Raw genomic sequence first — 9,832 nt, forward strand, 5'->3', positions numbered from 1 at the left:
ATTCCGTTTTACCCCAAAAAAGGCTTTAGAGGTGGTATTGTCATTGTTCTTGTAGACATGCCGTCGGAAACAAAGGAGTCATTGCCAGTTACGATGGCAAAATTAACTCATCTTACATTATATATCTTGCTGTGAATAGTCTTTAAAGATGGACGGTGTTACGGTATCTTCCAGTGTCCAGATTTATATTGGTTTCTTCAGCGAGTGTTGAAAGTTTTTATGTGGAAAACGTACCAGTAGATTTTGAACCAGGGTACCTTTTAGACATGGAACTCAAGTCTCTAGAGAGCATTCATGACTTTTACTCAGATTTGCCCTTACAACCAGAAACAATGTCACCTCCATCGAATAGTAAGATACCAAAAAATTAATTTCAGTTTTGTATGTTAAGAAAACTATATTATTCATTATGGAAATGTTTACAATATAAATTGGTTTTAAAAATGGGTTCAACGAATCTTATCATGATTCGAAATTTTTTTTCAAACTGTTAAACAATAGTGGCTTTCGAAGGACAATGCAAAATGTGCAAAAGATGTGTTACTTAAGACTATTCTCGAAAGGCAGATACGGAGCATCTGCATTGATTGCCAAACCAGATTTTCGAAGGAGTGTTATTCTTAACAAAAAAGTTAGTTGCATTGAACTGTAAATTGAACAGGCTTAATGCAGTGAACGTCCTACACTTCTGGATAAGGGGAACACATTGGCTTGGGTGTCATTACCACGTGAAAAATGTTGTTGCTGCTGCTGATGATGATGATTAACTTTTATTTTAAATAATGTAAATACTTCAAAAATTTAAATAAATGAAAAATGAGAAACAATGTGAAATGTATGTGAAAATGTGTATCATAAATTGTAATTGTAAATTGTAATTTCAGCTGTAAACTGTAGCTTGCAGTCACTACCACAATGAACTGATTCCAATTCACATACTTATAGTGAAATACTCCCTTCTGATTAATAGATTAAACTCGCAATTCCCAGGAAAATATATTCTCATTATAATTTAATTTGTTTGCATTTGTTTGATCAAGAAATATCCATCTTAACTGCTCAGATAATGAAAGTCTTATTTTGTAACTAAGTTTAGGTATTTGAGAAAATTTTAAACACGTTGTACAATTTAAATAAACTCTGAATACCCCTTGTTATAGCTAGAGTGTGTGTGAAAGAGCACAGTCAACCAAGTGTGTATCTAATTTATCTTTGAAATGTAGTCTTATTTTATAATAATTGTATATCTAGTGCATATTTATTTTTTGAATAAAGCCACCCAGTTCTCTATAAAAATTTTCTCTTATTATTATGCTACTTTGGCTACGGCTATCAATAGATATCTGCATTGAAGTTTAGAGGAACGTAAAGCATGAGAGACGTGTGTTAGTCAACAACATAATACAAGAGGTGAAAAATTAAAAAGTTAAATAAGTTAAAAAATCTTTAAAAATACACTCACCAATACGCTTAGAACCTGCAGAACACACTTCAGCAATATTAAAAGCTGTGCCTAGTTGGGATGTCCTCTAACAGTTGTATTAAAAATTGGTACAACGATGTAAATTCTAGCAACCAATGTGAGGGATATCGGCTTCAAATTTTATCTTATTATTTATATTTTTCTCTCTCTTCAGGCTCATGAAATACGGATACTCTTTAAAATACAAACTTCAAAGTAAAAATATAAAATGCATTTTAAATGTGTATAGTTGTATATTCATCATATTAGCTTTCCAGATAGCGCTAGTTAGATTACATTTAGTTCGCTAAAATAACGAGTATTCACTGAATTTCCTACACAGTAATATCTATATAGGAGCCAAGACGTTGCGATTTTAAAAATACAATTTGCTTCCGTGATTATGTGTGCTTGATTAATCGAAAAATGTGCCCTACTAGCAAAAAGATAGCCAAACAATACATCACAACATCGTGCCAATTAAAAATGTATTTAATATCTTCAGAAAGGGCGGAGAATTTCAATTCGCTCTCGCTTTCTCGTGTTCTGACGAGGATTCCTGTTGGTATCAGGAATTATCATCTCATATGATTTTCCACCTAGACGTATCCTGCCACTGGCGTATACCACTGTTTGTCACAACACGTCCCTACCATGCTTCTAGTGTGTAGCAGCGCTAAGGTCTGTGCTCTGTTATGTATAGTGAGCATAGGTACGAATCTAGGGTGATGATGTGTGCACCACAGACAAAGGAGGTGCTTCCAGATGGTTAGGTTGCTCGTCGCTTGTTGTTGCTCTGCATTCAGTTAGTAGTGTGATCTGCCTGTCCGCTATTTACAGCCCTCAGGAGTCAACGAAGGCTCCTGTCGACGACACATTGTTGTCTACCGCATTTGTGTCTGGAGTCGGCTGTTTCTTCCTACTAACTGATCAAGTGAGACGCCCATTCCTTTCAAGATCTACATGACAAGTGCGTTGCGTAACCACAGTACAGTCACAGTTACCTATACCGAGATCAGTTGCTTTACTATAATGCGGCCTACAGTGATGCCGACGGTTTGCAATGACGCATGTCAAAGTGCCGGTCGTGACTAGTTCGAGGTGACATAAGCGCTCTTTCTGCAAGTAGGGAACGATCTCTAATTAAATTTCTCACAAGTGAATGCTAACCACATTTAATGGTCTCCCTGCTTCACCAAACAGTGTCATCGATTGCCATATGTTTGATTCCTCTGAGTCTAATGGATCGAAAGTATCTAATCTTCATGCAGAAGTAAATGGCAGAGTTCTTAGAAAATATCCACTAAACTATCACAAAGAAATCTGTTTCTAAAGATGTAAGAAGGAAGGAAGATTGGGTTTAACGTCTGGTCGACATCGAGGTCCTTAGAGGCGGAACACAGGCTCGGAATGTGTAAAGGATGAGGGAGGAAATCGGCCTGCCCTTTCAAAGGAACCATTCCGGCATGTCCCTGGAGCGATTTAGGGAAATCACGGAAAACCTAAATCTGAATAGCCAGACATGGGTTTGAACCGTCGTCCTCCCGAAAGCGAGTCCAGGAGGGGATTCGACAGCCGATCAGTTCCAGTCATTCCACCGGGAAGGAGGAACAGGACTCGTGTTGTTTGTAGTTCATCCATGCCTAGGTGGTCAATACCGTTGTTCGATCGCGTCTGTATTGTTATTTTGGGCGAGGAAGGACAATCAACAAGGGAAATGTCCAGGCGTCTCGGAGTGAACCAAAGCGTCGTTGCTCGGATATGGAAGAGATACAAAGGGACAGGAACTGTTGATGACATGCCTCGCCCAGGCTGCCCAAGGGCTACTTTTGCAGTGGATGACCGCTGCCTACAGATTATGGCTCGGAGGCAACGTCAACATGTTAAATAATGCTTTTCGTGGAGCACGGCTCAAACTGTGCACAATAGGCAGCATAATGCGCAACTTCACTCCCAACGTCCATGGCGAGGTCCATCTGTGCAACCACGACACCATGCAGCGCGGTACAGATGGACCAAACAACATGCAGAATGGACCGCCCACGACTGTCATCACGTTCTCTTCACCGATGAGTGTCGCATATGCCTTCAGCCAGACAATCGTCGGAGACGTGTTTGGAGGCACCCGGGCAGGCTGAACGCCTTAGACACACAGTCTGGTGAGTGCAGCAAGGTGGAGGATCTCTGCTGTTTTGGGGTGGTCTTATGTACGCCGCTGGTGGTCATGGAAGGCGCCGTAACGGCTGTACGATACGTGAATGCCATCCTCCGACCGATAGTGCAGCCATATTGGCAGCATATTGGCGAGGCATTCGTCTTCATGGACGACAATTCGCGCCCCCATCGTGTACATCTTATGAATGACTTCCTTCAGGGTAATGACATTGCTCGACTAGAGAGGCCTGCATGTTCTCCAGACATGAACACTGTCGAACTTGCCTGCGATAGATCGAGAAAGTCTGTTTATAAACGACGTGATCCACCAGCCACTCTGAGGGATCTACGCCTAATCGCCGTTGAGGAGTGGGACAGTCTACATCAACAGTGCCTTGATGAACTTGTGGATAGTATGCCACGACGAATACAGGCATGCATCAAAGCAAGAGGACGTGCTACTGGGTATTAGAGGTACCGGGATGTACAGCATTCTAGGCCACCACCTCTTAAGGTCTCGCTGTATGATGATACAACATGCAATGTGTGGTTTTCATTAGCAATAAAAAGGGTGGAAGTGATGTTTATGTTGATCTCTATTCCAATTTTCTGTACAGGTTCCAGAACTCTCGGAACCGAGGTGAAGCAAAACTTTTTCTGATGTTTGAAGTTTTTCATTGAATAGCATAGCGTCAGTTATCCTGGTCATCATCCATAGAACATGGAACTAACATGTTCCAGAGTGTTGCAAGTTTTACAAGCGGTCTTGTATCTCTGTTTTTTGACTTCGGTATCTTCTTAGTGATTGTTACTTTAAATAAACATTCGGTGAAGCATAGATAAACGTGCAGCGAAGCAACTTTATAAAGTGCAGTATGCAGTTTACCAGAATATCACTAAGAAACAGATTTTGTCAGCACATGAAATGAGTTATATATGACGGTAGTATCTGTTCCCGAAAGAACAGTTACAGTGAATGACCATGCAGCTTTGCTAGAAATGAAATGATAATTAAATGGACACTCTAGCTGCAAACAGGCGTTGATGTACTTCATTGGAGACATGTTGAAAATGTGTGCCCCGACCGGGACTCGAACCCGGGATCTCCTGCTTACATGGCAGACGCTCTATCCATCTTTTTTTTTTTTTTTTTTTTTTTTTTGACCTTTGCCTTTCGCGGGCAAGTGCTCTACCAACTTTTTTTTTTGTTTTTTTTTATGTCAGGCTTACCACCTTTGCTGACATACATGTTGTTGTACTATCGCATAAATAGTGTCTACAAATTCCATATGTTGACAAAAGTGGCTAATTAGAAAATTAATTAATTAAGGAAATAAATAAAACTGAAAATGCTCAAATGAAAGACATAAAGACATTGCGGATAGTACAAATACAAAAGAAACATGCTCCTGTAGCAATGAAATGAAATTCGTGTCGGGGGCGACACCTGCTCACGACCCGACGTTCGATAGAGCAAGAGAGCCATCTATCGACTCGTTCTCCAGACGTTGGTGTAAGACTGGGTCGTCTTCTCGAAATTAACTAAGGGTCCGTAAGTGTGATCGATGTCAATCTCGGCTTCTTCGTCTATCTCATCTCTCACCCGTCACCCCCCACCTGGCCGGCGGGTCGGTAAATGTAAGTCGCAAGTAATTAGCGAAGTCTTGCCTATATTTCTTATGCTGTTGCAGCTTCGTGTGCCCATCCAAGAGAAAATGCCAAAAATCAATTTTGTCCTTTTCCGATTCGTTATACACGTAGCCCACCACCATTCCCCGCACCCATGTCACTGCATTGGTTTTTTGGACCGGGAAATAAGATTCTTGGGGAAAAAAAAGTGTGTCTGATGAAATTGTGTGAGGGGCGGAGCGTAACAGGAACGCCAATATCTGTTGTGTCAACTGCCACACTGGAGCCGTCCCACTACATGCTAAACGATGTTCATCAGTGTCCACTGTTGCGCAGCCTAAACATAGTGGAGTGTCTGCCAAATGAATCGCGTGCCGCCGTTGATTCGTTGCGAACTTCCTATTTATCACCACATACCATGTTGAGCGTACCGACGTTGGGAGGTAAACGTTCCGTATAACGCGCCAGATCTGTCGCCAGTTCTTGTCTGGGTACTTCTTTTCCAGGGTATTCCTGGGACACCGGCGCAGTAAGAGATGGTATACGTCTCGCGTCGTCGGTAGTCGTGTTGTTGGGAAGGAATCTCTGACATAGCTAAGCTCCAAAAAAAAAGACTTGAAGTGTGACAGCTTCGGTGAAATATGGCCCACATCGACTGGTGGCAGCATTGAAGTGGGCGCAAGTACATCGGCCAACGCACCCGAGATACTGCGAAATTGGCCGCGCCACTGTCGGAAAATCGTACTGACGAATAACGCCCGTGCCTTTTCATATACGTTCACTAGACCAAGTCCACCCTCTCCAGGTGGTAGCGTAAGCGTTGTGTATCGGATCTTAAACAGGTGTCCCACACTCACGTAGGTTCCGAAAGTTGCTTGTATGCGTGATGCCATTGTGCGCGTTAAAGGCAGGACATGCGCTACGTGAGTGAGTCTCGGTGCTAGGTATACGTTAACATAGGTCACCCTCTGAATCATATCCAACGCTCTTAGTTTCTGTAACAGCACCATTGTCCGCATCAGCTTTAATATGCGTCGGTAGTTATCCGCTGCTGTCCGCTGCACATCCGTGTGGAACGTAATACCTAGGCATTTTACGGTCTGAACTAAGATGAGCGGCCCTTCCTCCCCCGGTTGTAATCCTCGACCGACATTCATGCAGCGTGATTTTTGTAGATTAAGCACGCTTCCTGCCGCCATCCCGTATCGCTGTATCCATGCCAACGCCGTACGTACTTCTTCGCCTGTCCGTGCCACCAGCATCACATCGTCAGCATAAGCGCGGCAATGAAAGGTCAGTTGTGGCAACGGCACTCCCTCCAACCGTCTTCGGAGACCATATAAACAGGGTTCCAAAGCCATTGCATACAAAAATATCGACAGGGGGCAACCTTGACGAACTGACCTTGAAATAACAATGTAGTCAGTGCCCCGCCCATTCACCGAGACCTTTGATCGTACGCCGTGTAACAGTCGCATGATCACTAGGATGAAGGCCTGTGGGATTCCCAATCTGTCCATCACCGCATGCAAAAAGGTATGATCCACTCTGTCGAATGCATGATCGAAGTCAATAGCGACGAGTGCCGCACGCACTCGGCATGCCGCTGCTAATGCGATGATATCTCGGTAGTCACTGAGCGCCGTATGTACGTTGCTCTTACCGCCGAGGCAAGTTTGATCTATGAGGAGTCTATCAGATAGTGAAGACCGCAGGCGAGCCCCAAGTATGCGCGCGAAAATCTTGTAGTCGCAGTTCAAGAGAGTGAGTGGTCTATAATCTCCTGGATTTCTGCCACCGCGTGGTTTGGGTATGGGGATGATGATACCCTCCGTGAACTCGGCAGGTATCTCAGTCTGCGGTAACAGGAGTTCGTTGTACATCTGAATCCAGGTCCGTCCCATGAGGTATGCAAAGGCGCGGTAAAATTCAATTGGGAAGCCGTCCTGTCCAGGGGACTTGTTCGGAGCCCCCCTGGCAATTGCGTCTGTCAGCTCATCCTCTGTTATCGCTGTGATGAAGGCCTCTGCATCCAGCGGTGGTCCTCTATCTGGCATTTCCGAGATGACATCATGTAGTGTCTCGTGGTTCACATGTACAGGTCCATATAACTGGCGGAAATAGTCGGTAAACACATGCGCAATATCACGCTGGTGCACGACTGGCTGGCCAGTTTCAGAGATTAGTTCCCTGATCAATGTCCTGCGTCGTCGTTGGCGTTCACGTACCACGTGGTGCATGGAGGGGGTTTCGGCAGCAACTGTGTCCGCCAATCTCGCCCGGACCATTATACCTTCCATTCTTAGTCTCGTCAGCTGTAATAACTTGGCTTTTATCCTGCGCATGGCCGTGTGCCTTTCCGGCGATGGTTGTTGGGTCATCAGCTCCCTCAGGGCTGTAAAATAAAAATCAGCCGTTGTGCGGTTCCACTGCGATTTGTCCTGCCCGTATCGTATCAAAGTTCTCCGTAACGTTGGTTTTGCGCATTTAATCCACCACTGGAGAACCGAGGTGTATGCTCGTTGGCGACGAACGCAGGTCTCCCAGGCCGCCTCTATCGACCGGTGACATTCAGTGTCACGTAAAAGTGCACAATTCATTTTCCAGTGACCTTTACTCCGCCATATCTTCTGACGCGTTAGTGAAATCGTACAGACGTACGCCATATGATCCGTAAAAGCCGCTGGCCAGATTTCGGCATCCAGTATCGTCGTCCGTAGAGCTCGTGTCACGTACACTCTATCAAGTCTACTCGCCGAGTGTCCCGTGACAAACGTATAACCCGGTCTGTCACCATGCTGCAGTTCCCAGGTATCCAGGAGTGCCATTTCGGTAATCAACGCACGCAGTTCCATGCGTGGCACATAATGAGGTACTTGGTCCTTTTTGTCGACGACACAATTAAAGTCACCGCCCACTACATAGTTATCAAAGCGTCCAGCGAACAACGGTGCTATCTCTTCGGTGTAAAAAGTCGCCCTTTCTCTTCGTTTTGTGGAGCCAGATGGTGCGTATAAATTGATGAAACGAACGCCGTCGACAGTGATCGCTATGCCGCGTGCCGAAGGGAGAGACCTGACATCCTCCACTCCTATTCCTTCCCTGGTGAGAATCGCCACACCGCATCCACTTTCATCGTGCACTGAATAATGTGCCTCGTAACCGTAGAACTCTGGCGGCGATGTGAAACGCACTTCTTGTAAGAGGACAATATCCACGTCCGCAGCGCGTAACATATCTTTCAGCATTTGAATTTTAAGCGGTGACCGTATGCCATTAATGTTTATCGTGGCAACGCGGTACGCCTGGCTTGTGTTCATCAGATGTAGGGCGGTGTCATTAAGCGTCCATCTGCACCCCGTCGCTCCTCAACACACTAAGTTGGTCAACATTTCCCGACCCCTCCCGGCCTCCGGCCAGGACTGTCCTCAATCGTCGCGTTCGTATTTTCATCCCGTTCCTGTTGGTCCATTTCTTGCGCCCAGTCCCCCAGAATATTTCCGGAACTGGTCGAAAGATGGGAGGTAACGTTGTCATCGCTCTGATGTTGGACAGTTGTCATCTCCACTTCCGCCTTCCGGTCACCAGAAGGAGAGTTCAAGTTATCGTCGCTGTGTAGTTCCTGCGTCGTCATCTCGGTATCTGTTGAATCCACTGGTCTCAGGTCGATACTGTCGTTGTCGTCCACTGTCCCCTCGGGACTATGGCTATCGTCAGTAGAAGTCAGTCGACGCTTCTTTCTTCTCTTCGGCGAACGCTGTTTCCGTTGCCTTGCTTCCGCATCGGCTGTTGGGGTTGCGTATCCTCCGTCTTGGGCCTGGCCTATCACGCTCTCGGTGGAAGCACTGGCAGCCACCACGGATGATCCTGGAGCCGCCGTCAGCTGCATCTCTTCTGTGGTGTCTTGTGTCTGCTGTGGTGGAACCGGTGGTCGGAGTTCCAGTCCGTTGGTGTCCATGTTCTCTATAGGGGGCAGCTGCTGGTGCCCATCGGAAGTCTCCCTCACGTCGCTTCTCAGGGCTTCCACAAAGGTCAACGGTAAGACAGTCGTCGGTTGTGGCGCCTGAACGTCATCCCGTGGAGTTTGCACTAAACGTCGCTGGAGGCATTCCGAGCGGACGTGACCTTCTTTCCCGCACCCCGAGCAAGTGCGAGGTTGCCCATCATAGATTATAATTGCTCGACAACCTCCTATGTACAAATAAGAGGGGACGTGCTTGCGCAGCTCTATCCGTATTTGTCTCACCCCATTTAAAACGGGGTACGTGGTAAAACTCGTCCATTTTTCGGCCACATGGGATAGAACTGTACCGTATGGTCGAAAGGCGTCGGTAACAAGTTCAGACGGGACCTCAAACGGAAGTTCGAAGACTCGTATAGTGCGGATCCCCATTCCCGCGTGATCGACTGTAACTGCACCAACATTCCCATCGGCATGACAGAAACGATACCCGTTCGGTGATCGTTGTAGAAGTCTTTCGCAAGCAGCCTCGTCAACAAGCTTGACATAGACGACGCTTGAAACGAGCGATAAATTGATTCCCACGATTTCCTGTGGATCGATTTTCACCTCTTCTCTGAAGAAGC

Source organism: Schistocerca cancellata, chromosome 2 (assembly GCF_023864275.1).
Source record: "Schistocerca cancellata isolate TAMUIC-IGC-003103 chromosome 2, iqSchCanc2.1, whole genome shotgun sequence".
Taxonomy (NCBI): domain Eukaryota; kingdom Metazoa; phylum Arthropoda; class Insecta; order Orthoptera; family Acrididae; genus Schistocerca; species Schistocerca cancellata.